At 47.8% G+C, this 24,544-nt stretch overlaps 1 protein-coding gene and 1 long non-coding RNA gene across 4 annotated transcripts in view; one reads left to right on the top strand and one right to left on the bottom strand.

Annotated features, from left to right (window-relative positions):
- Positions 1-272: 272 nt before the first annotated feature.
- Positions 273-2,886, bottom strand: LOC129051008 (uncharacterized). Its single transcript, XR_008514961.2, has 2 exons — positions 2,691-2,886; positions 273-1,923 (listed from the first exon to the last, which is right to left on the bottom strand). It is a non-coding gene; the product is annotated as an uncharacterized LOC129051008 (long non-coding RNA).
- Positions 2,887-2,964: 78 nt separating this feature from the next.
- Positions 2,965-24,544, top strand: part of PIK3R5 (phosphoinositide-3-kinase regulatory subunit 5) — an 86,623-nt gene continuing 65,043 nt past the window's right edge. For all 3 annotated transcript variants that reach the window (XM_054535423.2, XM_024234960.3, XM_054535415.2), the window contains exon 1: positions 2,965-3,094. The gene's annotated coding sequence lies outside the window, so the exon portion shown is untranslated. The remainder of the gene's footprint in view (positions 3,095-24,544) is intronic.

The following is a 24,544-nucleotide window of genomic DNA, read 5'->3' as shown; positions in this document are numbered from 1 at the left end:
ATGACTGTAAAGTGGTAACTCATGGCTTAAGTTTGCATTTCCCCAAAGACTCATCATGTTAGCACCTTTTCATGTGTTTATTGGCCATGCGCATATCTTTGTTGAAGTGTCTATTCAAGTCTTTTGCCCATTTTTAAATTGGATTCTTTGTCTTTACTACTTTTGAGTTGTGGGAGTTCTTTATATATTCTGGCTATAAGTTACTAGAAACCTTACTATCCACTGGTGGATAGTAATGATGTCAACTGAGATAGGGAAGGCAGGAGAAGGAGTTTGGGAGAAGATGAGGAATTTATTTTAGGGTATGGAGTAATTAAAAGGCTTTTGGATTGATTATCTAGGTATGGATGTACAGAAAACACTTGGAATTACAGATCTGGAGCTCAAGAGAGAAGTCTGGGCGATAGTTTGGGAGGGATCAGTATGATGGGAATGGATGAGATTGCCCAGGGAGAAGAGAAGCAGCCTCATCTGAAACCTCAAGCATTGTAATGTTTAAGGGATGATGAAGAAATGAAGCCAGAAGAAGAAAACAGAAATCATGGTGAGAGGTGGAGGAGAAGCCAAGGAGGGGATTTTCAAGAAGGAGTGGTGCCAAATGCTGTAGTGAGGTAAGAAAATGAAACCATTGGAGTTGACATTTGGGGTTTCCCTGGTGGTCTCTGTTCAGAGAATTGAGGAATAAATGTAAGATGAGGAAGTGGAGACAGAGGTAGACTCCTCTTTGAAAACATTAGGCAGTGAAAGGAAGGAGAGTGATTTCAAAGAGCCACAGATTTTAAAACAAAGCAACCAAGGAGTTGTAGAAAGAGGTACATAATCAGATGCTTAATGAGTGACAGAGGTACCTTTCAGAGTTTTTCCAGCAGCTTTGGGGAGGTGGGAAATGGAGGATGGATAGGTGTCAGGTGCTGATCAGATCTGGGACAGGGAGACACAGACAGAACTCAGTGTTGACGGCGTGGCATAACATGCAGGCTCCACATCTGGGTCACAGCTGCAGGTGGACAGGAGACTGCCTACTTCTGAGGGGGTGTACGATGGGACCAAGTTGGCTTCTTGGGATGCTCAGAGCCCTAGGAGTGAGCACCAATGAACCACTCTTTTGCAGTTTTCCTCCATTTTCAGAAGGCAGGCATCCCATAATTTCTCTGGCAGATTATTTGCCTTTCCAAGTGCTCTCCTAATCCAACATTTCCATCTGGCACACAGTGTCATTCTTGCTCCTGAATTCCTGATTCCAGAGCAGTTCTGCCATTTTCTTCCTTTGCACAGTGTGTACCTTCCCTCTTCTCCTCTTCCTCCAAATGTTCATATTTTTGTGGTGGAAAAGGCGGGGACAGGGGAGACAGAAGACTAGAATCCTTATCAAGTCCTCTCTCAGCCCTTGGTGGCTCTGGTTCCTTCTCTGTGAAAGGGTGACGTGTGGGGAAGGGGTTGGGGATGAGGTAGGAGAGGGGGTCTGAGTTCCTTCCCACTTCTAACGATAGCTGGAACCAGGCCTCTGTGTTCAACCAAGGGTACTTTCTGTTTCTGTCCATTTGGGGAAGTTGCTTTTTCTTGGTATTTCAGGAGTCAGGAAAAGAAAAGTCATTGGTGTTCATATCTCTCAAAGCCTCAGGTAGGGCTGTGGCTTTTGACCAACAATAACGTATGACCATGACTTTGTGGCCGAGTTTGCACGCCTCTAACAGATATTATGACACAGTCCCATTCAATAGTGGAAGTGGAGATTTCAGCGTTGCCCTTTGTTAACCCACAAATGAAGTGCTACTCTTCCATTGCCAGGGCTGTTGGAGCAGTAGCCAACCTTCTTATCCCCATTTTTTAAACGAGGGAAAGGAGGCATAGGAAGCGCAGTGTCTTGTGGGATTCCCTGGGGAGTCCTTCCAACTCTTGGTAGAGCACCATCTGCAACGTCGTCTGGGGGAGAAAAGGGGGAGGCAAGAAGAGGGCCTTGACCCTGGAGGCAGGAACTCCCGCGCACCCCCACTCCCTTCCCCAGGGGCTGGGGAAACCACTCAGGTGACAGTAGCCTTGGTGCCGGCCAGGGAGGGCAAGAAGTCCAGCCAGAGGCTGGAACAGCAGTGCTAAACGCCGGGACTGGCTGGTATTTCTATGAAGTTTCCTGCAGAAGGATGCGGGTCAAGGTGCCCGTCTGCACAGCAGTAGTGCAGGCATTTTAAGGGTTAAGGGCACCCAAAGAAAATAGAAGTAGGGGCCGGGCGCAGTGGCTCACGCCTGTAATCCCAGCACTTTGGGAGGCCGAGGCGGGCGGATCACGAGGTCAAGAGATCGAGACCATCCTGGCCAACACGGTGAAACCCCGTCTCTAGTAAAAATATAAAAACCTGGGCGTGGTGGCGCGCGCCTGTAGTCCCAGCTACTCGGGAGGCTGAGGCAGGAGAATCGCTTGAACCCGGGAGGCGGAGGTTGTGGTGAGTCAAGATCGCGCCACTGCACTCCAGCCTGGCGACAGAGCGAGACTCCGTCTCAAAAAAAAAAAAAAGAAAGAAAATAGAAGTAGGAAGAGGAAGTGGGTCGCAGTGACAGAAGGAAGCAGCTCGTCGGAGCTTCCTCTTTCTCGTCTTTCCCCGAAGCCCCTACCCCAGAGCTGCCCCCCTGCTCCGCCCAGCCCTCCTGCGGGGCCAAAGCCGCGCTTCCGACGCGGGGGCCTAACCTCCCCTTACTCCTGGGGGGTCGCTGGTGCTCCGCGCTGGTGCCCCTCGGGCCACTGCCATGCACCGGCCAGGGTCTGCTTCTTCCGAGGGCTGGCGGGTCAGAGCCGGGGCTGCTTCTCAGACGCTTTGCGGCCTCGGGGGCGTGACCCAGAGGATGTGGGGCCGGGCGCGCACCTGGCTGACGCGGCCTGGCCACCAGGTGGCTGGAGAGGCCGGCTCCGAGGTCAGCCCCGCCCATTAGGCCCCGCCCCCTGACAGGCCCCGCCCCGCCCTCCGCTCGCGGGAGGAGCCCAGGCTGGGCAGATGCTGCGGCTCGCCGCGCGGCTCCAGCTGGGGCGCTGTGGTCCCGACGGTCACCCGAATCGCAGGGAGTCGCCGCTGGAGAGGGGCTCGGCGCCCGGCGGGTACTGCAGGTGTGTGACTGGGCGGCCAGGGCGGGTGCGGAGGGCACGCGTGGGAGCTCCAGGCAGAGCTGGAGCAAGCTGGGGACCGTCGGGGAGAGTGGGCTCCGCGAGCAGCCGCCGCAGCCCGAGGGCTGGACAGATCCTGCTATCTTCCGGCCCCGTGGACCGGGCCCACCGCGGGGGCAGCGGGCCTGCAAACCTGTGCTCCAGATAACCCCAGAGACTTAAGGGGCTTCGCGGGGACCACTTATCGTTATCCGGGTAACCTCTGCTGGGCGGCTCTGTGCAGCTGTGTCCTCAGCCTCCTGCCTCCGACACAGGTCGCCCTGTGTCGTAGGGTCAGGTCCCCTGCCCGCTCCAGCGGGGAACTGTCCGTGAGCGTGGGCATCAGGGGCTCTTGTGCCGTCGGAACCTAGGAGTCATGGAAGTGCCCGCGTAAGGCGCCCTCGTCGAGCCTCACTCAGCCCGCTAGTTAGCCAGCCTTGGCCCCAGACGCGGCTGCTGTCCTAGAGAACTGCACGCTTTCTGCTCTCAGAGGATCTGTGTTTACACACTGGGCATCCCCGCGTGACTCTGTGTGTGTGTGTGTGTGTGTGTTTGTGTGTGTGTGTGTGTGTATGCGCGTGTGCGCGTGCTGGCCCATCCCGGCCTGGGGTAAATACACAAAAAGTTCAGGTCAGTAGGAGGAAGGAGATTGTTCAGAAGGAAAAGGAAGGCGAGATTAAAGCAGCAGGATGTGGTATAAAGCGAGTTAACAAGACTCCGAGTAGAGAGGAGGGGTGGGTTTAGGCAGAATGAGGGCTAAAAGTAGGCCGAGCCTGCCTCCAAGGTCCTGTCTGGACTAACACCCTCGTTTTCCTTCTATGTCTTATCATCCACCCCACACTTTCCTTCCTGCCCTCAGGACCACCTGTAAGGCACTGGCTCCCAGAGCTGACTGCAGGTAGGGCTCTCTTGGAGCCAGCCCTACAACATGGCTTTCCAGGGATGGGATCTGGAATCTGTAGTTTTCAAAAATTTGAATGAGCTCCTTAAGTGATGATGCTGAAGCCGTTGCTTGGGGACCATGCATGATGTGGAAAAGAGACCCAAGTTCCAACCAGATCCAGCTGTGTGACCTGCAGCATCATGATGTCCCCCAACCCAGCCTCTGTCTCCTTATTTGTAAAATGGGCTGTCATACTGACCCATAGAGCTGTGTGGAATTATTATTATTATTATTATTATTATTATTATTAAGACAGGGTCTTGCTCTGTCACTCAGGCTGGAGTGCAGTGGCGTGATCATGGCTCACTGCAGCCTTAAACTCCCAGGCTCAAGCAATCCTCCGCCTCCGCCTCCCAAGTAGCTGGGATTACAGGTCAGCACCACGGCGCCGAGCTAATTTTTGTATTTTTTGTAGAGGCAGGGTTTTGCCGTGTTGCCCAGGTTGGTCCCGAATTCCTTGAGCTCAAGCGATCCGTCTACCTTGGCCTTCCAAAGTGCTGGGATTATAGACATGAGCCACTGTGCCTGGCCCAGTGTGGAAAATTAAGTGAGGCATGTATGATGAGAACGGCTGCACGTGGGAGATGCTCCATGGATGTTTGTAGAACGCTGGCTTCCGTGTTTCCTCGGTGTGGCTGTAGTGGTGTGGGTCTTCACCTGGGGACCCGTGGAAGACAAAGAAGACAGTTTTGGATGGTCAAGCTGTTTTCTTGCTTCAGGGCTCCCTCCCCTGCTTTTTGAAGCCTCACAAACCAGGACTGTGGGGGCAGGAAGGCTTGGGGTCTTTGTGTGCTGAGCCTCATTGGGGTTTTAAGAACCTCCCTCCTTTCATCTCTGGCTTACGAGAGGAATGATTCATTATCTTCCCTCCTCAGGCTGCAGTAGAAGCAGACAGTCTCTGCCTCCCTGCTTGCCTTTCCTCCCTCCCATTCACTGTTGATTGTTGCCCTCAAGAATAACAGGTTGCCCAGCTACTCGAGAAGCTTAAGTGGGAGGACTGCTTGAGCCCAGGAGTTCGAGGCTGCAGTGAGCTATGATCGCTTCACTGCGTTATAGCCTGGGAGACACAGAGAGACCCTATCTCAAGCAAACAGACCAAAAAAAAAAAAAAAAAAAAAAAAGAGAAGAAGAATAGATTGGACGCTAACTGGTGGCACTGGGTGACAAGAGCATTTGGGGTTGATGTTGGCATAAAGATGAGAAGGCAGGGGTGTAGGCTGCTCCATACCCCTGTGTTAGCCATCTATCAGGGGCCTGCTGGCTGAGGAGTGGGAGAGGAGGAGAGCCAGGAGACTTTTTGCCTGGGTAGCCTAGAGTTTGGAAGCCCCAGTTTGGGTTCCGCTGAACACTCAAGCTGTGCTGACTTGGCCTTTCTTCAAAGATGCTCATCCCAAGGGACTGAGCTGGCTGGCCCTGTGGGACCTCTGAGAACCAGAACACCTGTTTGGCCTCAGCTGGTGAGCTAAAAGCCTGAACCAATGTGTTAAGAAAGAAAGCTGGCCAGGCATAGTGGTTCATGCCTGTAATCCCAGCACTTTGGGAAGCCAAGGCTTTGAGACCAGGAGTTCGAGGCTGAAGTGAGCTACGATCGTGTCACTGCATTCCAGCCTGGGTGACAGGGTGAGACCCTGTCTTTACAAAAACAAAAAATAAAATTTAAAAAACAGAGAAAGCTCCTGGAAGAACAAGATAGAGTGATCCTTAACAAGTCGAGGGAGAGGTGTTTAATTTGATTTTTGAGCTTCAGCTATAGATGAGGTGGGAGGAGAGAAAGGAAAGAGTACATCTGACTTCTGCCCAAAGGGAAGATGATACCCTCCCATAGCAAACATATATTACATAGTAGAATATTTCATCAATTTGAAGATGTACATATTTTCACATTTTAGCACTGAATGTGCTAATCTGTATGAATTTCACTGAAATCAAGGTGCATTTTACTGTTTATGGCATCTTCCAATTATAATAGGCAACAATATTTCTTCCTTATTGCCACACAAAATAATGATGCATCTTACAATTGATGGCATCTTAGATTCTGTTAAATACAATGTACTTTTTATAGATTTGGGGGTATGTGTTAGCGATACACAGGTCCACACAGAATTTTGTTGTTCTCATAGCTTTCATGCATTAATTTTTCCAGTAGCTCTACCTTCTAAGTATCAGAACTTTTCATTGTATTATGTTTTAAAAGAAATCTTTGTAAAGTATGTTGCTTGCATTTATAAATGTAGCATGTTGGATATGATTGAATAATTTCTTGAAATTTTCATCAAATGGTTCTGGCCTGCCATCGTCTTTTGTACCCTGTGTCTTTTTGTACATTCGTGCTTCTTTCTCTTTCATCCTTCTCCCCGTCCTTTTCTCCTTTGGCTATGACTTCATGGTGTTGGGCACTGTGCTGAGTATATCATGTCCTTTAATCTTCACAGTCACACTCTGAGGTAGCTACAATTATTGCCCCCATTTCACATATGAGAAAACCGAGGGCCAAGGCCACACATGTAGGTGGTGCCAGAGCTGGGCTGACTCTGGCGTCTGCTCTTAACTAGAATTGACCAAGCCTAAGTGGTGGCCTAGGTGTTCCTGTGGGTGTCAAGCACATGCCCCATACAACACTATTTGGGGGGCATGAACTGTGGCCACCAGGTGCTTTTGTTTGTTTGCTTGCTTCTAGGATAGCAGCTAGGTTCTGGATAGTTGAGGTTATCGGTTAAGTGACTTCCAAATAAGTGAGTCACAGCTACAGCAAGTTACACCCAAAAGGGGGTTGGGGGCTGATGAATGGGAAGAAATGGATGACTTCCATGGCACAGAGAAGATCCTGGGTCCTTCTTGAGTCTTCTGAGTCTATCAAGTGGCTTGCTAGACTTTGGGCCCTAGAGTTCAGCATCCACGGGAGACTCCTGCTTCCATGGAGCTTCTCTCCTGCTGCCATGGTGATGTAAGATAACATATCTGCGTGAGTCACTTTTCTTTTTTCATTTTTTTTTAATTATTATTTTTTAGACAGAGTTTCGCTCTTGTCACCCAGGACGGAATGCAGTGGCGTGATCTCGGCTCACTGCAACCTCCGCCTCCTGGGTTCAAGCGATTCTCCTGCCTCAGCCTCCCAAGTAGCTGGAGTTACAGGCGCCTACCCCCACGCCCGGCTAATTTTTGTATTTTTAGTAGAGATGGGGTTTCACCATGTTGGCCAGGCTGGTCTCGAACTCCTGACCTCAGGTGATCTGCCTGCCTTGGCCTCCCAAAGTGCTAGGATTACAGGCGTGAGCGACCGCGCCCGGCCTGCGTGAGTCACTTTTCAGCTGAAAACGCTGCAGAGCTGCATGACTTTCCAGAGATGGTCCACACCCACCACCCATCCCAGGTCCACCCCTCCTTCTTCCTCTCCTGTAGCCTGAGCAGACCTCTGCACCTTTGCGTATGTTGTTGCTTCTCCCCAGATTGCCCTTCCCCACCTCTGCCTGCCTGGTGAACTGCCAGTTCCTGCTAGAAGCCCAGCTCAAGCCTCATCTTCTGAATCCTTCCCTGATGCTCTTCCTTTGCCCTTCTGCACTGACCACCCCCTCCTTCTTCATTGTGCTTTCTATGTCTTCGCACCATAGCACTGACCGCCCAGGCCTACAGGGGGACCAGTGACCCGGCACAGCTATGGCCTGCTCACCCTAGCCACTTGATGTTCAGCATGGTGTCAAGCTGTCACTCTGAAACTCCCTGGGATCTCATAGGCAAGGCGTCCGTGCACAGCAACAGCAGAAGTTGCCAGATCACAGGATGGGGTGGGGGGCTGGGGGTGGGGCCTGGAGGGAGTGGTATGCTTTTCATTTTCATGTCCTCAGGATTCTTGTTGTTGTTGTTGACCTAGGCAAATGAGCTTGTGTGGTTTCCTTGTTAGAGTGCAGGGCTGGGGTGTGAGGGCTGAAGGTGACCTCACATGGAGCCCAGTTCCTGCCGGGCTCCGCCACTCCTAGCCACGTGATCTTTGATAAGTCCACGTACCTCTCTGCGTGTCAGTTTCCCCATCTGTAGGATGGAAATCTGGCACTCAATGTTTTATGTGGCCCCTGCCTAATCGCTAACATTTCACTTGTTCATTCAACACTTCTGCATGGAGCGCACCTTCTGTGTGCCAGGCATGTGCCAGGCTCTGAGGACGCTGAGCAAGACAGGCAATGTTCCTGCCCCATGGAACTCACAGTCTCATAGACAAGATATGCAACACACATATTGTTTAATTACAATTGTGAGAATTATGGGATACTATGAGATTATGGAAAGGGAACTCAATATAGTTGAGGGGTTAAGGAAAGGTTTCTCTGAAGAAGTCATATTTGAGTTGAGACTTGAAAGATATAAAGTAAAAGAGAATCATAACAATGATAATACTAATACCTACCATGTAGTGAATTCTTGCTAAGGGCTTTTTGGGTGCATTCTCTCCAGCATTCTTTTCAACAACTCTTGTGTGGGGTATGTGGGCTCCCTCTCCTGTGAGGATCAGGTGATAGCACTACTGGCAAGCACCCTTCTCAGTGTCTGACACAGACCAGGGACTCATTCCCACCTTCCTCACCCCTCCCCATATTCCAAGGTCCAGCTTACGGACGCTGAGGTCATAAATACTAATAGGGGAGCCTCTCTTCTCCTTTCCACTGACCATCACCAGATAGCGTGTCCCACTCAGGAGCCCTCTGCATTTGTGCATCTCCATCAACAGCTCAGGGAGTTGAGTCCCCATCCACAGAAAACTCCACCATGTTGTTTGCCAGGACTTCATTCTGTTCCTCTTAGGAGCCGCTGTTCTGGGAGGGTTCAGAAGCCCTGATCTGGATTGTCTGTCTCATCTAGGAAGTCACTTGTCCAGCTCCCGTATCCTTCTTCCACCAAAGCTGTCTCCCCAGAATCATGAAGTCTGTGCAGACGTATCACTGGGTTTTTGGTCTGAGCATTTGTTCCTGCATGGCTTGGTGATTTGGCCCTTTTCAGGCAAATCTCCATACAGCCACTTCCACCTAACCTGGCCGAGCCAGCCAGCCTCCTGGGGGAGCGTTCTGCAACCAGATCGCATCTACACTGACAGCAATTCGAGGAGAGTCTCAAACTCTCTCTAGATAGTTGGCCCCTTTGAAAAACTGATGAAAGCGATAGATCATCTCCTCTCTCGTCACCCATAAGCACGTATGTACATGCGAATGCATGTGTGCACACACACACACACACACAGTCTCTCTCGCTCAAAGTTTTGCATAAAATTCTAAGGTTTTCTTGGATCTCTGCAGTTCACCAAGGGACCCAGGTTAATAACTCCTGTTCTAGAAAACATGACTTTCTGTGTGCTGATTTCTTTGGATTATCCCCAGCACAGCTCCCTGTGGGAGGAAGCTGTTGTCAGAAGCAAGCTGGGGGTGGTGATGGATAATGAAAACTGTGTAGAGGACACCGGTAGCGACTCACTGGTAAGAACCCTGAAGCGGCGTGCTGGGGGCCATCTCGTGACTGCACACTGGGCCACTGCTCTGTTGTTGGATTTCTTACCAAGTTTTGAATTCAGCCCATTTCCAAGATGATTAAAGAGTGAAAGAGAAGGCCTGGCATGGTGGCTCACACCTGTAATCCCAGCACTGTGGGAGGCCGAGGCGGGTGGATCACCTGAGGTCAGGAGTTCAAGACCAGCCTGACCAACATGGAGAAACCTCATCTGTACTAAAAATACAAATATTAGCCAGGCGTGGTGGCGCATGCCTGTAATCCCAGCTACTTGGGGAGGCTGAGGCAGGAGAATCGATTGAACCCGGAGGCAGAGGTTGCGGTGAGCCGAGATCGCGCCATTGCACTCCAGCCTAAACAACAAGAGGGAAACTTCATCTCAGAAAAAAAAAAAAAAAAAGAGAGAGAGAGAAAAAAAGGTGTCTGTGGCCACACACATGAATATAAACAGTCTACGGATCAGAGAGGCAGGCATGACTGTTTCTTTGCCACAAAAGTCTGCAACCTCCCAAGTTCCCAGGGACGGGCATGAGCTTGGGGCTTTGTTTCTCTGATGTGGTCATAGTTCTTTAGAACCAGTGCTTTGATGTAAAGTGCCATGTGTGAAGGACGTTTTCTTCAACTCCTCCTAAGAATTTTTAAAAGCGTGAATGGATGTTACGTTTGTCCAATACTCTTTTAAACATCTACAAGGAAAATCTTTCACTTTGTGATAGATTTATGTGACACATTAGGTCATTAGCTTCCACATATTGAGCCCTCTGCATTTCTGGAATAAATTCAATTGGGTCAAGGTGCTTTATTTTTTCAGTACTGTGCTAGGTTTGATTTGCTGTGATTTTCTTTAGGATTTTTTTTTTTTTTTTTTTTTTTGAGACAGTCTCACTCTGGAGTGCAGTGGTGTGAACCTCCACCTGCCAGGTTCAAACAATTCTCATGCCTCAGTCCCTGAGTAGCTGGGATTACAGGCACCCACTACCATGGCTGGCTAATTTTTGTATTTTTAGTAGAGACGGGGATTCACCATGTTGGCCAGGCTGCTCTTGAACTCCTGGCCTCAAGTGATCCACCCACCTTGGCCTCCCAAAGTGCTGGGATTATAGGAGTGAGTCACTGCATCCCGCCTTTCTTTAGGATTTTTGCATGAAATGAATTTGGCTTCTATTTTCCTTTTCTGTGCTGCTGTTATCAGTTTTTGATATGCTGACTTTGCAAATGATTTTGGAAGCATGTTACCTTCTCCTGCGCCCTGTGACAGCTTACAGAGTGGGGAACGAGCTGCTCCTTGGAAGCTGGGAGAACGGCTCCAGTCTTGAGGTCTTCCACTAAGGGATTCTTGGCTTCCCACTCCCCAAGCTTCCTTCTCTTCTCTCTTCCTCAGTACTCCCAGGTACACACCTGTAAACCTCAGAGCTCCCAGGCTCATGCCCGAGAGCCATCTTTGATTCTTGGCTTCCAATGTTCAGCCACTAGGTCCCATGAGTCCTTACTTTATATGCCCTTCAGCTTACAAGCATGCCTATTTCCACACTGAACTGGGCATATCCACCTTGAGTGCATTCCAGGTGCTGCATTTGGAGGATGCTGAGCAACCACTTCATATCCAGAGACAGGTGACCAGGATAGCGATGACAGAATATGAAGTAATTAAGAAGTAGCGAGGTTTTTCTCCAAGAAGAGAAGACAGAGGAGAAGTAGTATGTGTCTTCCGATGTTTGATGAGCAGTGTCCTTTGAAAAAGGTGAAGACTTCTCAACTAGGGGTCATTCTCTGGGATGGAAAAGGGATGACAGAAGGAAAATTGTAAGAAAATAGACTCCAGCTCACTAGAAGGAAGATCTTAGAGAAATTCAGAGCAGATCAACAATGGAACGGGAGGCTTTGTGGTGGTGAGTTTCCCGTTGGGGGAAGTATGCAGGGAAAATACATGTTATATATTATAGAAATGATAGCCGTGAGAAAGGAAACCAATATAACTCATTTTTAAAGAGCCTGTAGTTCTCTAAATCATGGTGGCCATGTCTGACTGGTTGTGTAAACGCTGGTTGTTCTGAGAACATGATTTGAGTTTGAGTAGTTCAGTGACCTTGAATAAACACGTCCCAAACCTGGGCAGTTTGCTCAGAAATCCCACAGCCCTGCTTCACAGCCCGTTCCCCGGAGCAGAAGCACCTTGGCTGTTAGAAAATCATAGCCATTCATGGACACTGGGATCCTCGCCCACATCCTCTGCTGGGAGCATGGGCTTTTCTTGGGGTCTCTTGTTCTTGGCTCCTTCTGATACCTGGTAAAATAAACTAATTGAACCCCATTTCAAAATCGCCTTCCTCTGTGAGTGTCCCAGATAAGATCTTGGGGCCAACCTATCTCACCTCCAGGTTGAGCTGGGAATTGATGTCCTCTTGTTCTTGGGGTTTTCACATCAACGTTTCATAGGTCTTTGCACTGTGCATTCACTTCTGTACCATGTTGAGAGTTTCATTTTGAGAAAACAAAAAGCTCTGCGCTCTCCTTGGCCTGTTATTGTGCTTAAGAGAACACAGGGAGCTGTGATGTGATGTACGGGCTACAGGATGGGAATAGAAGATGTAATCTCTAGTCCTGGTCCCTAATTACTTCCTCATCTTGCTGAGTCTGTTTCCTCCCGGACCAATTGGACTCTATGATTCTGACCGCCTGTGAGTTTTCAAAGCCTGCTCTCCAAGAGTTTTCTTGTGGGAGTTGCTCTGATGGGCTGAGCAGAGAAGGGACCTGCTCCTTCCCTCATGGTGCCACCTTATGACAGGACTTCCAGTGACTATGAGTCCCTCTTCAGACCTCAATGCAGAAACCCACCCTCTAGCCCATGCTTCTGCTGGAAGGCTTCCTTTCAGGTCACTGGTGGCTCTGGAATGGCAAGTTCCAATAGTCTCTTCCCAACCTGCATCTTTTTTTTTTTTTTGAAGTCTCCATAAAGTCTGATGCCCGACACTTTTTTTTTTTTTTTTTTTTTGAGAAAGGGTCTCACTCTGTCACCCAGGCTGGAGTACAGTGGCACGATCACAGCTCACTGTAGTATCAACCTCCCCAGGCTCAGATGATCCTGTTGCCTCAGTCTCCTGAGTAGCTGGGACTACAGGTGCCTGCCACCATGCCCAGCTAATTTTTTTTGTGTGTTTTTTGTAGAGACAGAGTCTCACTATGTTGCCCAGGCTGTTCTCAAACTCCTGGGCTCAAGTGATCTACCTGCTTCGGCCTCCAAGTACATGCAGGTTATTTTCACTTGATGTCCTATTTCAACTTAAGCAATGTCCAGAGCCCAACTCTGCATCCACAAAGCAGGCTTCCTGTGCAGACTTCCCCATTTCTGTCTCTGCTGAAACCAGACTCCCAGCCTTGAAACCTTGGACTCATCTCCGAGTCCTCCCTCCATCTTCCTTGTTCCCCACTCCCCAGCCCGTTTTGATGGTGCTTCCTTTCTCAATGACTCTTGTTTCTCTCACTTCCCCATTGTTCTCTCTGCTACCCAATTTGGCTTTATTTACCATATGCCTCTGGTGGGCCTTTTGGACCACAGGCTCTTTCTCTCTTCACCAGGAGATTCTTCTTTTGAAAACTTCTATGTCACTGTGTTCAGATACTTTGATGACACCCCACTACTTAGGGAGAGTCCAGAGTCCTTAGTCTTCTGTTCGGGTTTCGAAGTTGAGTCCCACTCCTTTCTCCACGAATCGTCACGCTCTCCTCCAGCCAGACTGCCTGACTTGGTTTTCCCAAGACCTAATGTGTGTTCTTGCCTCACTCATCCCCTTCCTAATGAGGGAAGCTTTCCAATCATTTTGTTCAGTGCTGACTCTCCAATGCCTTGCAGGGGCCAGCATTTGTCATTCAATCAGTGCTTGCTGAATGAGTGATTGCCTGGTCGAGCAGCCAGCATGGAAGAGGCCCGGGCCTCAGCCTTGGATGACTGATGATCGGGCAGGCTGGGCTGCTCCCCATCTGAGACCTCTGTGGGGTTCAGTCATCCTCCCCTCAAGGACCCTCCAGGCATGTCACTGGTCTTCTGTGCACAACTGCAAGGGCTTCGGACACCTGTGGCTTTGTGATCCACTATAGGACAAGGCAGGTGTTCTCCTCTGGGCTGCTTCAGACCCCTGAGCCTCTGGCAAACTCCAGGTGCAAACTCCAGGTGCTGAGAACCCTCTGCTTGGGAATCTTTTTTTTTTTTTTTTTTTTTTTTTTTGAGACGGAGTTTTGCTCTTGTTGCCCAGGCTGGAGTGCAGTGGCACGATCTTAGTTCACTGCAACCTCCGCCTCCTGGGTTCAAGCGATTCTCCTGCCTCAGTCTCCTGAGTAGCTGGAGTTACAGGCGCCTGCCACTACGCCAGGCTAATTTTTGTACTTTTAGTAGACATGGGGGTTTCACCACGTTGGCCAGGCTAGTCTTGAACCCCTGACCTCAGGTGATCTGCTCACCTCGGCCTTCTGAAGTGCTGGGATTAAAGGCGTGAGCCACCACACCCGGCAGGGAATCTTCTTACCACCCTCCTATTTAGTCAGATTTAAGATGAGAAGTTAGCTAAGTCTGAGAGCAGGGGAAGCCCTGGGGAACCTTCCCCCAACAAGCCACTCCCAGTCTGGTGACAGCTTCTGCATAAGAGCCTGGGGAAGTGTCCGTTTGCAACACGGTGTTTACAAGGCAGAGGGGCTTCCTGTCCCGCCCGTGCTAGGCTGTGGGGCAATCAGGGCAATCAGGAGCTGTGTTTTCAGAGGGAATAAGGCAAAGAAACTGTTGAGGGATTTCTGGAGATTCTTCGAACATCACCAGGGGGTGCTTGGCCTACTTGACCCTGGAGGATAAGGGAGATGTAAAACTCAGGTTTAAAAATTGGGAGCAAATTAAAGTATTACTAACAATGATTAATTTGTATATGGTCCTTTGCATCTTGCAAAAATACAAAGTATTTTTCACAAAAGTGGCCCTCCCTCTGAGTCTAATGTGGAAATCTTTAGGGCAAAAAACTTCCTTTTCTCACTCCCAAGCCGGGAGCTTGGGTCAGAGTAAGCAAGGACAAAGTTATCTCTTTTTCTTTTTTTTTTTTTTTTTTGCAGAGGAAAGAGTGCTTTCTGGGGGAAGGGGAGAGCAGTGGAAATGACTCCCCAGGAGAGATAACTCCCCCATTCCAATTCAGAGCTCATGCATGATGGAGAGTGACACTCTCTCTGTGCATATCTGAGAAATGGGCTGAGGAGGCTGATACTGGCCCCTCTGCCTCCTCCAAGGACTGTGGCAGCCCTAGGGCACACACCTGCCAACCTGGAACCATTGCTATGGCACTCACAGAAACACGAGCTTGCGTCCAAACCCTTGTTGTCTCTTAGGCCTCAGTAAAAGTATCTGGAAAGGTCTTGGAAGGTGGGTTTGGCTTTCTTGGCCCTGGGGACAGGAATATAGTCCACTTCCCCTCTTCAGTGGGTGGGTAACCCAAGAGTGGGTGATCAAAAGATGGGGCTCACTCTTACCACCTGACTTCTGAAGACCTGACATTGTTTTTAGTGGTGAATCCTTCCTCTGAACCCATTTGATGCCAAGTGTGAGCCGGCCAGCGGTAGGGCCAAGGTGCAAAGGCTCCTGTGAGTTCAACACATTAGCCTGTGGGTCACGGTGCTATGATAGCTGTTGGTGTGAGGGGATTTGCTTTACTGTGCAAAACAAGAGAAAAATAAGGGTGTGGCCCTTTAAAGAACTTGCTAATAAAAACCTCCCACTTGAGAGAGGCAGAGGTTGGCCTGAAGGGTGGGGTTGATGAGGGAGATGATGGGTGGAGTTGAACAAGGACTAGCCTTGTGTAAGCATCAAGAAAACACGTTTCTGAACTAGTGAGGCTAAGTAGCTCAGGTCCAAGGCATGTGAGATATTTGGGAGTTGGTTCAGAAGGCTGTTCTAGAAGGTACTTGAGTTGCCTAGCAGAATAGATGGTGGGGACCTGTGGAAGTTGATGGAAGCAAGCCCTCAATGCTGGACCATGTAATGGGTGCAATGAATAAAGAAGGAGGCGTCCAACTTCCCATTCCCTCATTCTCCCAACTGTGGCCCAAGGCACTGTGCTATTACAGTCCAGCACTCTCCTCTGAGATAGATGTAGCTGGTCAAGAATGCTCCTTCTTGGACCATGGCTCAACTCTGCCAGGTTCCCATCAAGGCTCCTGTCCAGGGGCTGTTGAAGGGATTGGGTTGCAGCCATGGTAATCATACAATAATGGCCACAGTTGCACCTTGGGTCCAGAGCTCAGTGGCCTCAGAGGGTCCCATCTCCCCTCCTCCCCCTACCTTTCCTGCATTTTCAAAGCTGCAGGCTTACTTCTCATTGGCTGTGTTACTCCTAAGATCTGCTCAGTAGATGGAGGTGAAAATGTTATTTTTCACTAAAATATCTGACCTTGTTTAAGGAGAAAAAATTTTGTAATGCCCATAATTTATTCTCATGGTACTTTATTGACCAGTAAGAGATTATCCCTAATTCATTTATAAAAACATTACTCTCTCAACTTGAGTTGCTTCAGTACTAACTGGCCAGCCCAGTTTGCTCCAATGAATGTCTGGCCTTTAAATAGCTCAATCCCTGCTGCTCTCCCTAGAGTAGGACATGCAGAGGTGGGGACTCCATGTAGAAAACCTTTGCTCCAGAAGTCGTGTCTGGAGGATGACTTCATCTTTTATGAGGTGTCTCTGTCAAGGAAATTTTGGGTATACCATGTGGTCTTTAAGTCAGACCATAAACCATACTCTACAAATTCAGGAGAAATCCACCAGCTGTAACTAAATGACATAGTAACAGAAAAACAAAAACATCATTTCTCTTATTAGGTAACTCAGCATTCACTGAAATAATAGTTGGTCTACTGGTTTCTCTGTTGGATTGGAGAGACCCAAAAGAATAGTGGCTTAAACAAGATAGAGGTTTATTTCTGTCTCATGTAGCAAGCTGGGCATAAGTGATCCAGACTTCACATGACAGCTTTATAGGTTGGGAACCAAGGTTCCTTTTGTGTCGTTGCTCTGCCTTCTTCAACATGTAGCTCTCATCTCATGGTCCATAATGGCTGCTCTAGCAATTGCCATCACATCTGCATTCCAGCTAGCAAGAGGGGGAAAGGGGGAAGGGAAGGGTATGCCTCTTCCTTCTAAAAGCATGACTTGGAAATTGCACTTATCAATGTCTACTCATATTCCAGTAGCCAGAATGTAGTCATATGGTCATACTTAGTTATAAGAGTCTGGGAAACGTGATCTAAAATTCCTAAAAGTTATATTCCTATAGAAGTAAGGAGAATAGATATGGAAGAACAATTATGAGTCTCATCCACATTTGAACTTTGTGAATCTTCACTGTTATATAGATGTTCTTTATCCCTTCTGTTGTGGAGTAAGCATGCCTTCTAAGCCCTACTGAAAACTATTAATAAAAAACAGCATGCTACACCAAAAGGTTGAACTAACCCAAATGTCCATTAATGGATAAATGGATAAAAAAAGTGTATATATATTCAATTGAATATTATTGATCCTTAAAAAGGAATGAGGTTCAAACACATGCTACGATATGCATGAACCTTGAAGACATTATGCTAAGTGAAGTAAGCCAGACACAAAGGGACAAATACTGTGTGATTCCACCCAAATGAGGTAGCTAGAGTAAACTCATGGAAACAGAAAGTAGATTAGAGGTTACCAGAGGCTGGGGGGAGAAGTGGTGGGGAGTTAGTGTTTATTGGGTATGGAGTTTCAGTTTGGGAAGATGAAAAAGTTCTGTGAATGGATGGTGGGGATGGTTGCACAACATTGTGAATGTACTTAATGTCACTGAACTGTACACTTAACACTGTATACACAAAACTGTACACACACAACCTGCAGAAGGGGAGAAAATATTTGCAGACTATGCGTCTGTCAAAGGTCTAATATCCAGAGTCTATAAGGAACTTAAACAAATCAACAAGCCAAAACCAAATAACCCCATTTAAAAACAGGCAAAGGACCTGAACAGACACTTCTCAAAAGAAGACGTACAAACGGTCAACACACATATGAAAGATAATGCTCATCATCACTAATTATGAGGGAAATGCAAATCAAAACCTCAACAAGATACCATCTTGCACCAGTCAGAATGGCCATTATTAAAAAGCCAAAAAACAACAGATGCTGGCAAGGCTGTGGAGAGAAGGGAACACTTACACATTGTTGGTGGGAATGTAAATTAGTTCAACCACTGTAGAAAGCAGTTTGGAGATTTCTCAAAGAACTTAAAACAGAGCTATCATTTGACCCAGTGATCCCATTACTGGGTATATTCCCAAAGGAAAATAGCTCATTATACCAACAAGACACATGTACTCACATATATTCATCACCCCACTATTCACAATAGCAAAGACATGGAATCAACCTAGATGCCCATTGATGGTAGATTGGATAAAGAAAATGTGCTACACATAAACCATGAAATACTATGCAGCTGTAAAAAAGGATGAAGTTATGTCGTTTGCAGCAACATGGATGGAGCTGGAGGCCATAATCCTAAGCAAATTAATGTAGGAATGGAAAACCAAATACCATATGTTCTCTCTTACAAGTAGGAGCTAAACACTGAGCACAAGCAGACATAAACATGGGAGCAATAGACATTGTGGACTCTCAGAGTGGGGAGAGAGGGAAGGGTGAGGATTGAAAAACCTCCTATTGAGTACTGTGCTCACTACCTGGATGCAATATACCCATATAACAAACCTGCACCTGCATCTAACATAAAAGTTGGAATTAAAAAAATACTTACAATGGTAAATTTTATATTGCATATATTTTACCACAATCATGCTATAAAGGACCAAAGGCAGTGTTCTCTGGCATTTTAGGAGCAATGTCCCTACAGATGAAGCTGCTCAACACCCTTTGGGTGAGGTTATTAAGCCAGTAATGAATCCATCTGTCTGTGTTATCATTCGTATTTTTTACATCATCATGAGACTACATAGCAAGACTTGCTAAAATTCAGATATGCTGTTTTTGTGGCTGTTCTTCTATTACCTCTTTAGTCAGTGAATCCATTGATCCCTATTGGCTGCTGGTGGTTCCTGGATCCTTCCCTTAGCATTCATAAACTGTCTTTTAATAATGTGTAGAGAATGTTGCCAGGGGACTGGTGGACTCAGACATGTACTTTAAAAAATTCCACTTAAAAATATATTTTTTTAAATTTTTATTTTCATAGATTTTTGGGGAACAGGTAGTATTTCGTTACCTGAGTAAGTTCTTTAGTGGTGACTTTTGAGATTTTGTTGCAATGTACATTGTATCCAATGTGTAGCCTTTTATCCCTCACCCCCTTCCCACCTTTCCCCTGCTAAGTCCCCAAAGTCCATTGTATCATTCTTATGCCTTTGCATCCGTATAGCTTAGCTCCCACTTATGAGTGAGAACATACGATGTTCAATTTTCCATTCCTGAGTTAGCTCACTTAGAATAATAGTGTCCAATCCCATCCAGGTTGCTGCAAATGTCATTACAGAATTCTCCCTTTTTTTTCTGTTCCTCACGATGAGGACAACATTTTCTAATCTGTCTCTGTCTTTTTCTGTCTCTGTCTCTTATACATCTTTCATTTTCTCTGATTCTTCAAAGATAATCGGTAGCAGCTCCCTTTCACAACCTCAAGTTTCTTTATGACTCTGAGATGCCTTTATTCTCTTCTGCAATCCTAAACTCATTTTCAGCAGCAAGCCTCCCTATTTGGCATCAGATGTTTCAATATCGGACCCTTTCCCCGCCATCTACCTTTCACCCTGTGGCTGGTACGACCTTCCAAATCCGAAAGCTGATGTGTCATTCACCAGCTTGAAATTTAGCAGTGGCTCCACATGGCGCTTGAGTAAACCCTTAAGCACTTAGCTTGGCAGATAAGGCTGTTCACAGTCTACCACACCAGCCCATGCAGCATCATCTCCCAGCGTGCCCCATGTCATGCTTACCCTTCAGTAGGGCTGAACCGCCAGCAGTTCCCTAAAGGAACCATGCTGTCTCCCGCCTCTTGCCTCGGTTTATTTTCCTGCCACCATGCCTGAATCTCACCCAGGGCAGCTCCTCCTTCCTGAAATGTTATCTTGGGAGTCATCTTTTTGGAGAAGCTTTGCTAATAGACATTCTCCCTCTTCCAAGTTCCTATGGCACCTGTCCCATATTAGCCTCCACTGGGACACCTAGCCCACTGGGTAATTTCTAGTTTGAGGGTTATTTTGGATGGTGCTGCTCTGAACTTCCTGTTGCATGTCCACTGGGCATGTAGCTAGGAGGCATATACCTGGGGCCTGGAGCATGCTGAAGTTGAGCTTTTTTAGGGTCTGCTAGAGCATCTTCCATTGGGTATGTTGTCATACCAGCGTACATTCCCCGCAGGAGCCGTGAGGGTTTGCGTGGCTTCACATCCTCACAACAATGTTTTTCACCTTTTTCATTTTGGCACTTCTGCTGGGTGTGTAGTGGTATTGCCTTGTGGTGGGAATGTGCACCTCCCTTCTGACTAATGAAACGGAGCACCTTTCCACACATTTAGTGGCCATTTGGACACCCTCTTCTGTGAAGCGTCTATTCAAGCCTTTTGCCCAGCTTTCTATTGGGTTGTCTTTTTCATATTTTTCTGTTGCTCCTGCCACATTGTGTAGTGACTTCTCCATCCTCCTCCTGACCACGAGCTCTGTGAGATTTCTGGACCCCCAGTGCCTAGTGAAGTCCCTCAAATAGTAGACCCTCAATACATATTTTCTGCTGACTAAATAAAACATCTGTGATTCATGCTTTTCAGTGGGTTAACCATTCTCCTTACAATGGTAAAGCTTATCATGGTAAAGCTTTAGCTCCTACTTATAAGTGGAGGAAAAGATGGAGGCAGCATAGGAGTGCATTTCGGCTTTCTCTCATGCATCGGTCACTGTCTTGAGTTACTGACCTGATTTCTCCTGGTTTGGGCTCTGAAAATAGCTTTACGGGTCCTTTTTGATGTATGCTGCATTTTACTTTTTCTTTTTTCTTTTTTTTTTTTTTAGACAGAGTCTCGCTCTGTTGCCCAGGCTGGAGTGCAGTGGCACAATCTCGGCTCACTGCAAGCTCCGCCTCCTGGGTTCACACCATTCTCCTGCCTCAGCCTCCCTAGTAGCTGGGACTATAGGCGCCCGCCACCACACCCGGCTAATTTTTTGTATTTTTAGTAGAGATGGGGTTTAACCGTGTTAGCCAGGATGGTCTTGATCTCCTGACCTTGTGATCCGCCGGCCTCAGCCTCCCAAAGTGCTGGGATTACAGGCATGAGCCACTGCGCCTGGCTGCTGCATTTTTCTTAAGGCGTGCTTTCATGAGACACTCACTCTCTCTCTTTCGTATCATCTTACTTGGGGACCTCGATTCCATCTTGACGTATACCCCAGGAAGTCACACTGGCTCCTTCACATTTCCGCCTCTTTTCTCCCTTGTGACACTCTCTGACTTGCCTTCAGAGCTGAATTTTCCATTTTCTTTCCCTGTTAAGCCACCCTCTCTGAATTCCAGCCTCTTGTTGTTGTTGTTGTTTTAATAGACTAGATATGCACGGAAACAATTCCCAGCCCCTTGGATATCTGCTTTCATAAAGTCTATGACTCGCGTCTGACTATGTCTAGCATTTTCTTCTGTGATTACTACAAACCCCAAAGTCATGGGTCCTTTTCTCCCCATTTTTCTCTCACTTCTATTTTACAAAGCTTTCATTGTTCTTGGTGAGAATTAAAGGCAGAAGATAGGATAGTAATCTTCCTCGTCACTAACTTGACCTTCCAACAGATGAGATGACCCAGGAGCAGGGATTCATTTAAGAGCCCGGCTCCAACCTCATCAGCTACTCAGCTGCTGTCCGGGCAAAGATTCTGCCAGCCCTAAACCTTGGCTGTAGGTTCATTTTTTGATGCACACAAGAAAAGCCGCATCTGTATCTCAGTCGGGGGGGTTGTGTGATCCCACGCGCTTCTCTCTCATCTGCCTTCAAACCTCTTCATCTTTCATTCATTCATTCATTCATTCAGCAAATTATGTGCCAGGCACTCAGCTGGGCCCTCATGGAGCTCACATTCTAATGGGGCTGGGAGTTGGAGAAATATAATGAGAACAGTACAAAAGCAAAATGTATCGTATGTCCATGGGTGAGGGAGATGTGGGAAAAAGTAAGGCAGGAGGCAGCAGAGATGGGGCTTGTCAGGAGTCCTCCTTGAGAACAGAAGAAGGGAAACAAGTGAAGGAGTGAGCCAGGCAGACACCTAGGAGAAGAGCACTCAGGCAGAGAGAACGGCAGGCGCGAAGGTCCCGAGGCAGGAGAGGCAGGAGTGGGCTGCTGTGCTGCTGTGCTGCTGTGGTCATTCGAGTCCTCAGAACGTGGCGGGGCACATGCTGGCGTGTGAGCAGCTCAACATTTGAAATGAAGGACAGTGTATTAGTCATCTTTGCAGCTACCGTAACATGCAGCAAAGCATCTTGTGCTCATATTCACTTGGTAAGAAAGATTTTTATTTGAGTAAACACACTTAGGTTGGACAGCCTCTGAGGGCCCTTCTGCCTCTGAATTGCTGTGATTATCTTAGATGCCTTGTGGATGGTGCTGTCTCCTAGTAGTTTTCTTAGGTGCCTGGAAGACGGCGCTGTCTCCTAGTAGTTTCCTTAGGTGGCTGCTGGATGGCACCGTCTTCTAATAGTTTTCATAGGTGCCTGGCGGATGGCACCATCTCCTAGTAGTTTTCTTAGGTGCCTGGTGGATGGCACCATAGTAATTTTCTTTCTAGTAGTTTTCTTTCTAGCTTTTCCATCTGGACTTTTCTGAACACATGGTCTAGTGGCTTCTGGGCATGTGACCTGATCTCGGTAAGGGGCTGGCACTCACACCAGATGTGTATGTTCCAGATACTATTGCTGTGTAACTACCTACCTACCCCAAAATGCAGCAGTGTAAGATTGCAACTGTTTTATTATGTCTGTGGATTCTGTGGGCCAGGAATTTGGGCTGGGCACAATAGGGATGACTTGCCTGTGTTCAGTGATGTCTGGGGTCTCAGCTGGGAAGATCAAACAGCTGGTAACTGAAACTGTAAATGAGAATGCCTACAAGGGGCCTTTCCATGTGGTTTGGGCTTCCTTACATCATGGCACCCTCCAGATGGATAATCTAATTTCTCACTTGATGGCTTAGAGCTCCAAGTTCAAACCTTCTAGCAAACAAGACAGTAGCTGCATGGTCTTTAGTGACCTAGCCTTGGAAGCCACACAGCATCACTTCCGCTATAATCTATTGATTGTGGCAGTCACAAGCCCACCCAAGTTTAAGGGGATGGGAATAGATTCCACCCCTTGATGGAGAAGTGGCAAGGCTGTAATGTAAAGGAGATGTGGGATGGGAGATATTGTTGGGATCATCTTTGGGACATAAAATCTTATAAGTACCTTCTATTTTTCTGGGGAGGAGTTCTCGTTTTCTGTTGTTTCTGGACCACGGTGGATTTGAGATGTCTGCTTTGCCTCCTGCCTAGCAGAAACTCCCAGTGCGAGGTAGTTGCTGTGATGCCCAGCCTTCCTCTTCACACTGCTGCTAGCAGTCCTGTCCCAGGCTCTCTCTGGGTCAGCAGTGAAGCCTCGCTTATGAAGGAGTAGCCAAGGAGCCGCCAGGTGGAGGGAATACAGCCCTGGGACCAGTTTCTCATTCCCTGAAGGGAGTGAGTGTGTGTGCGTGTGTGTGTGTGGCTGGGGTGGGAGGCAGACCTACTGATTGTAAGGGAAGAATCTCTTGGAGCTAGTATCAATCAAATGCCCCACCCCAGTGGCTGGTTTCCTGGCACAACTCCTAGGCCTTAGCTGTGCCTCTTCAGTGTGTAGGAAGCCAGGGCCTGCCAGGGAGTGAGTGTTCCTGCAGCTGGGGAGGACTCAGATCCTCGTTTCGAAGTGGGGTGAGGGGCCGAGGCAGGGTTTGGCTAGAAGCCTGCCACAGCTGAAACAGTGAGAAAGCTTTGCCAGCTCAGTGGGCTGCTCCACAGCAGGGCTTCCTGGACCCCCAGGCACCAGCATCTTCCTGGAGAGGAAGAACCTCTTCCACACCCTGACTTTCTCAAGTGTATTCATTTGCTGTGGACTTGCTGGACGTTCATCTGCTAACCTCAGCAGGAAATTGCGGAACTAACACGTTAGGGCGTAAGCGTAGGCCATTTTTCCCCAGTCACATGTCTCAGTGTCTAGGTGTAGGTCCCTGGATATAGTTACCTGTGTGCCACTATCACAAAGCTCCAGGATGGCTAGATATAGGAGGGTCCCAAGAATTTCACTTGAAAAGGCTGAGGAACTCTCCAGCTCCCTGTCCTGGTACTTCTGTTAGGATCACCCCTGTTCCTGCCCTAGCCAGGTGCCTTTGAAGCCTGAAGACAGGTCTGGAGAGTAAGGACGGATATAGGAGTGCTCCCATGTTCCCATTTCACCAGAGAGTATGTTCCCACTCTTCATTCCCCGGGGAAGGAAAAACACAACCTCATCATTCCAGAATAAAATCATGGAATGCTAGTGCCTGAAGGAACTTTATTCATAAATTAATTCATCTTGACCCCTTTACAGAGGATGTGCCTCTGATGATGGGCACACAACAGATGCTCAGCGAATGTGTTCCCTGTTTGAGAAATCATCACAATGCATCATTCTGCATGAAGACACATGCACGCATATGTTCATTGCAGCACTATTCACATAGCAAAGACATGGAATCAACCTAAATGCCCATCAACAGTAGACTGGATAAAGGAAATGTGGTACATATACACCATGGAATATTATGTAGCCATGAAAAAGAACAAGATCATGTCTTTTGCAGAAATGTGGATGGAGCTATTATTCTCAGCATAATAGATAACAGAATAACAGGATGTCTGTTATTCTTAGCAAACTAATG

The sequence above is a fragment of the Pongo abelii genome, chromosome 19 (assembly GCF_028885655.2).
Source record: "Pongo abelii isolate AG06213 chromosome 19, NHGRI_mPonAbe1-v2.0_pri, whole genome shotgun sequence".
NCBI lineage: Eukaryota > Metazoa > Chordata > Mammalia > Primates > Hominidae > Pongo > Pongo abelii.
This window is presented reverse-complemented; position numbering and strand designations above follow the sequence as displayed.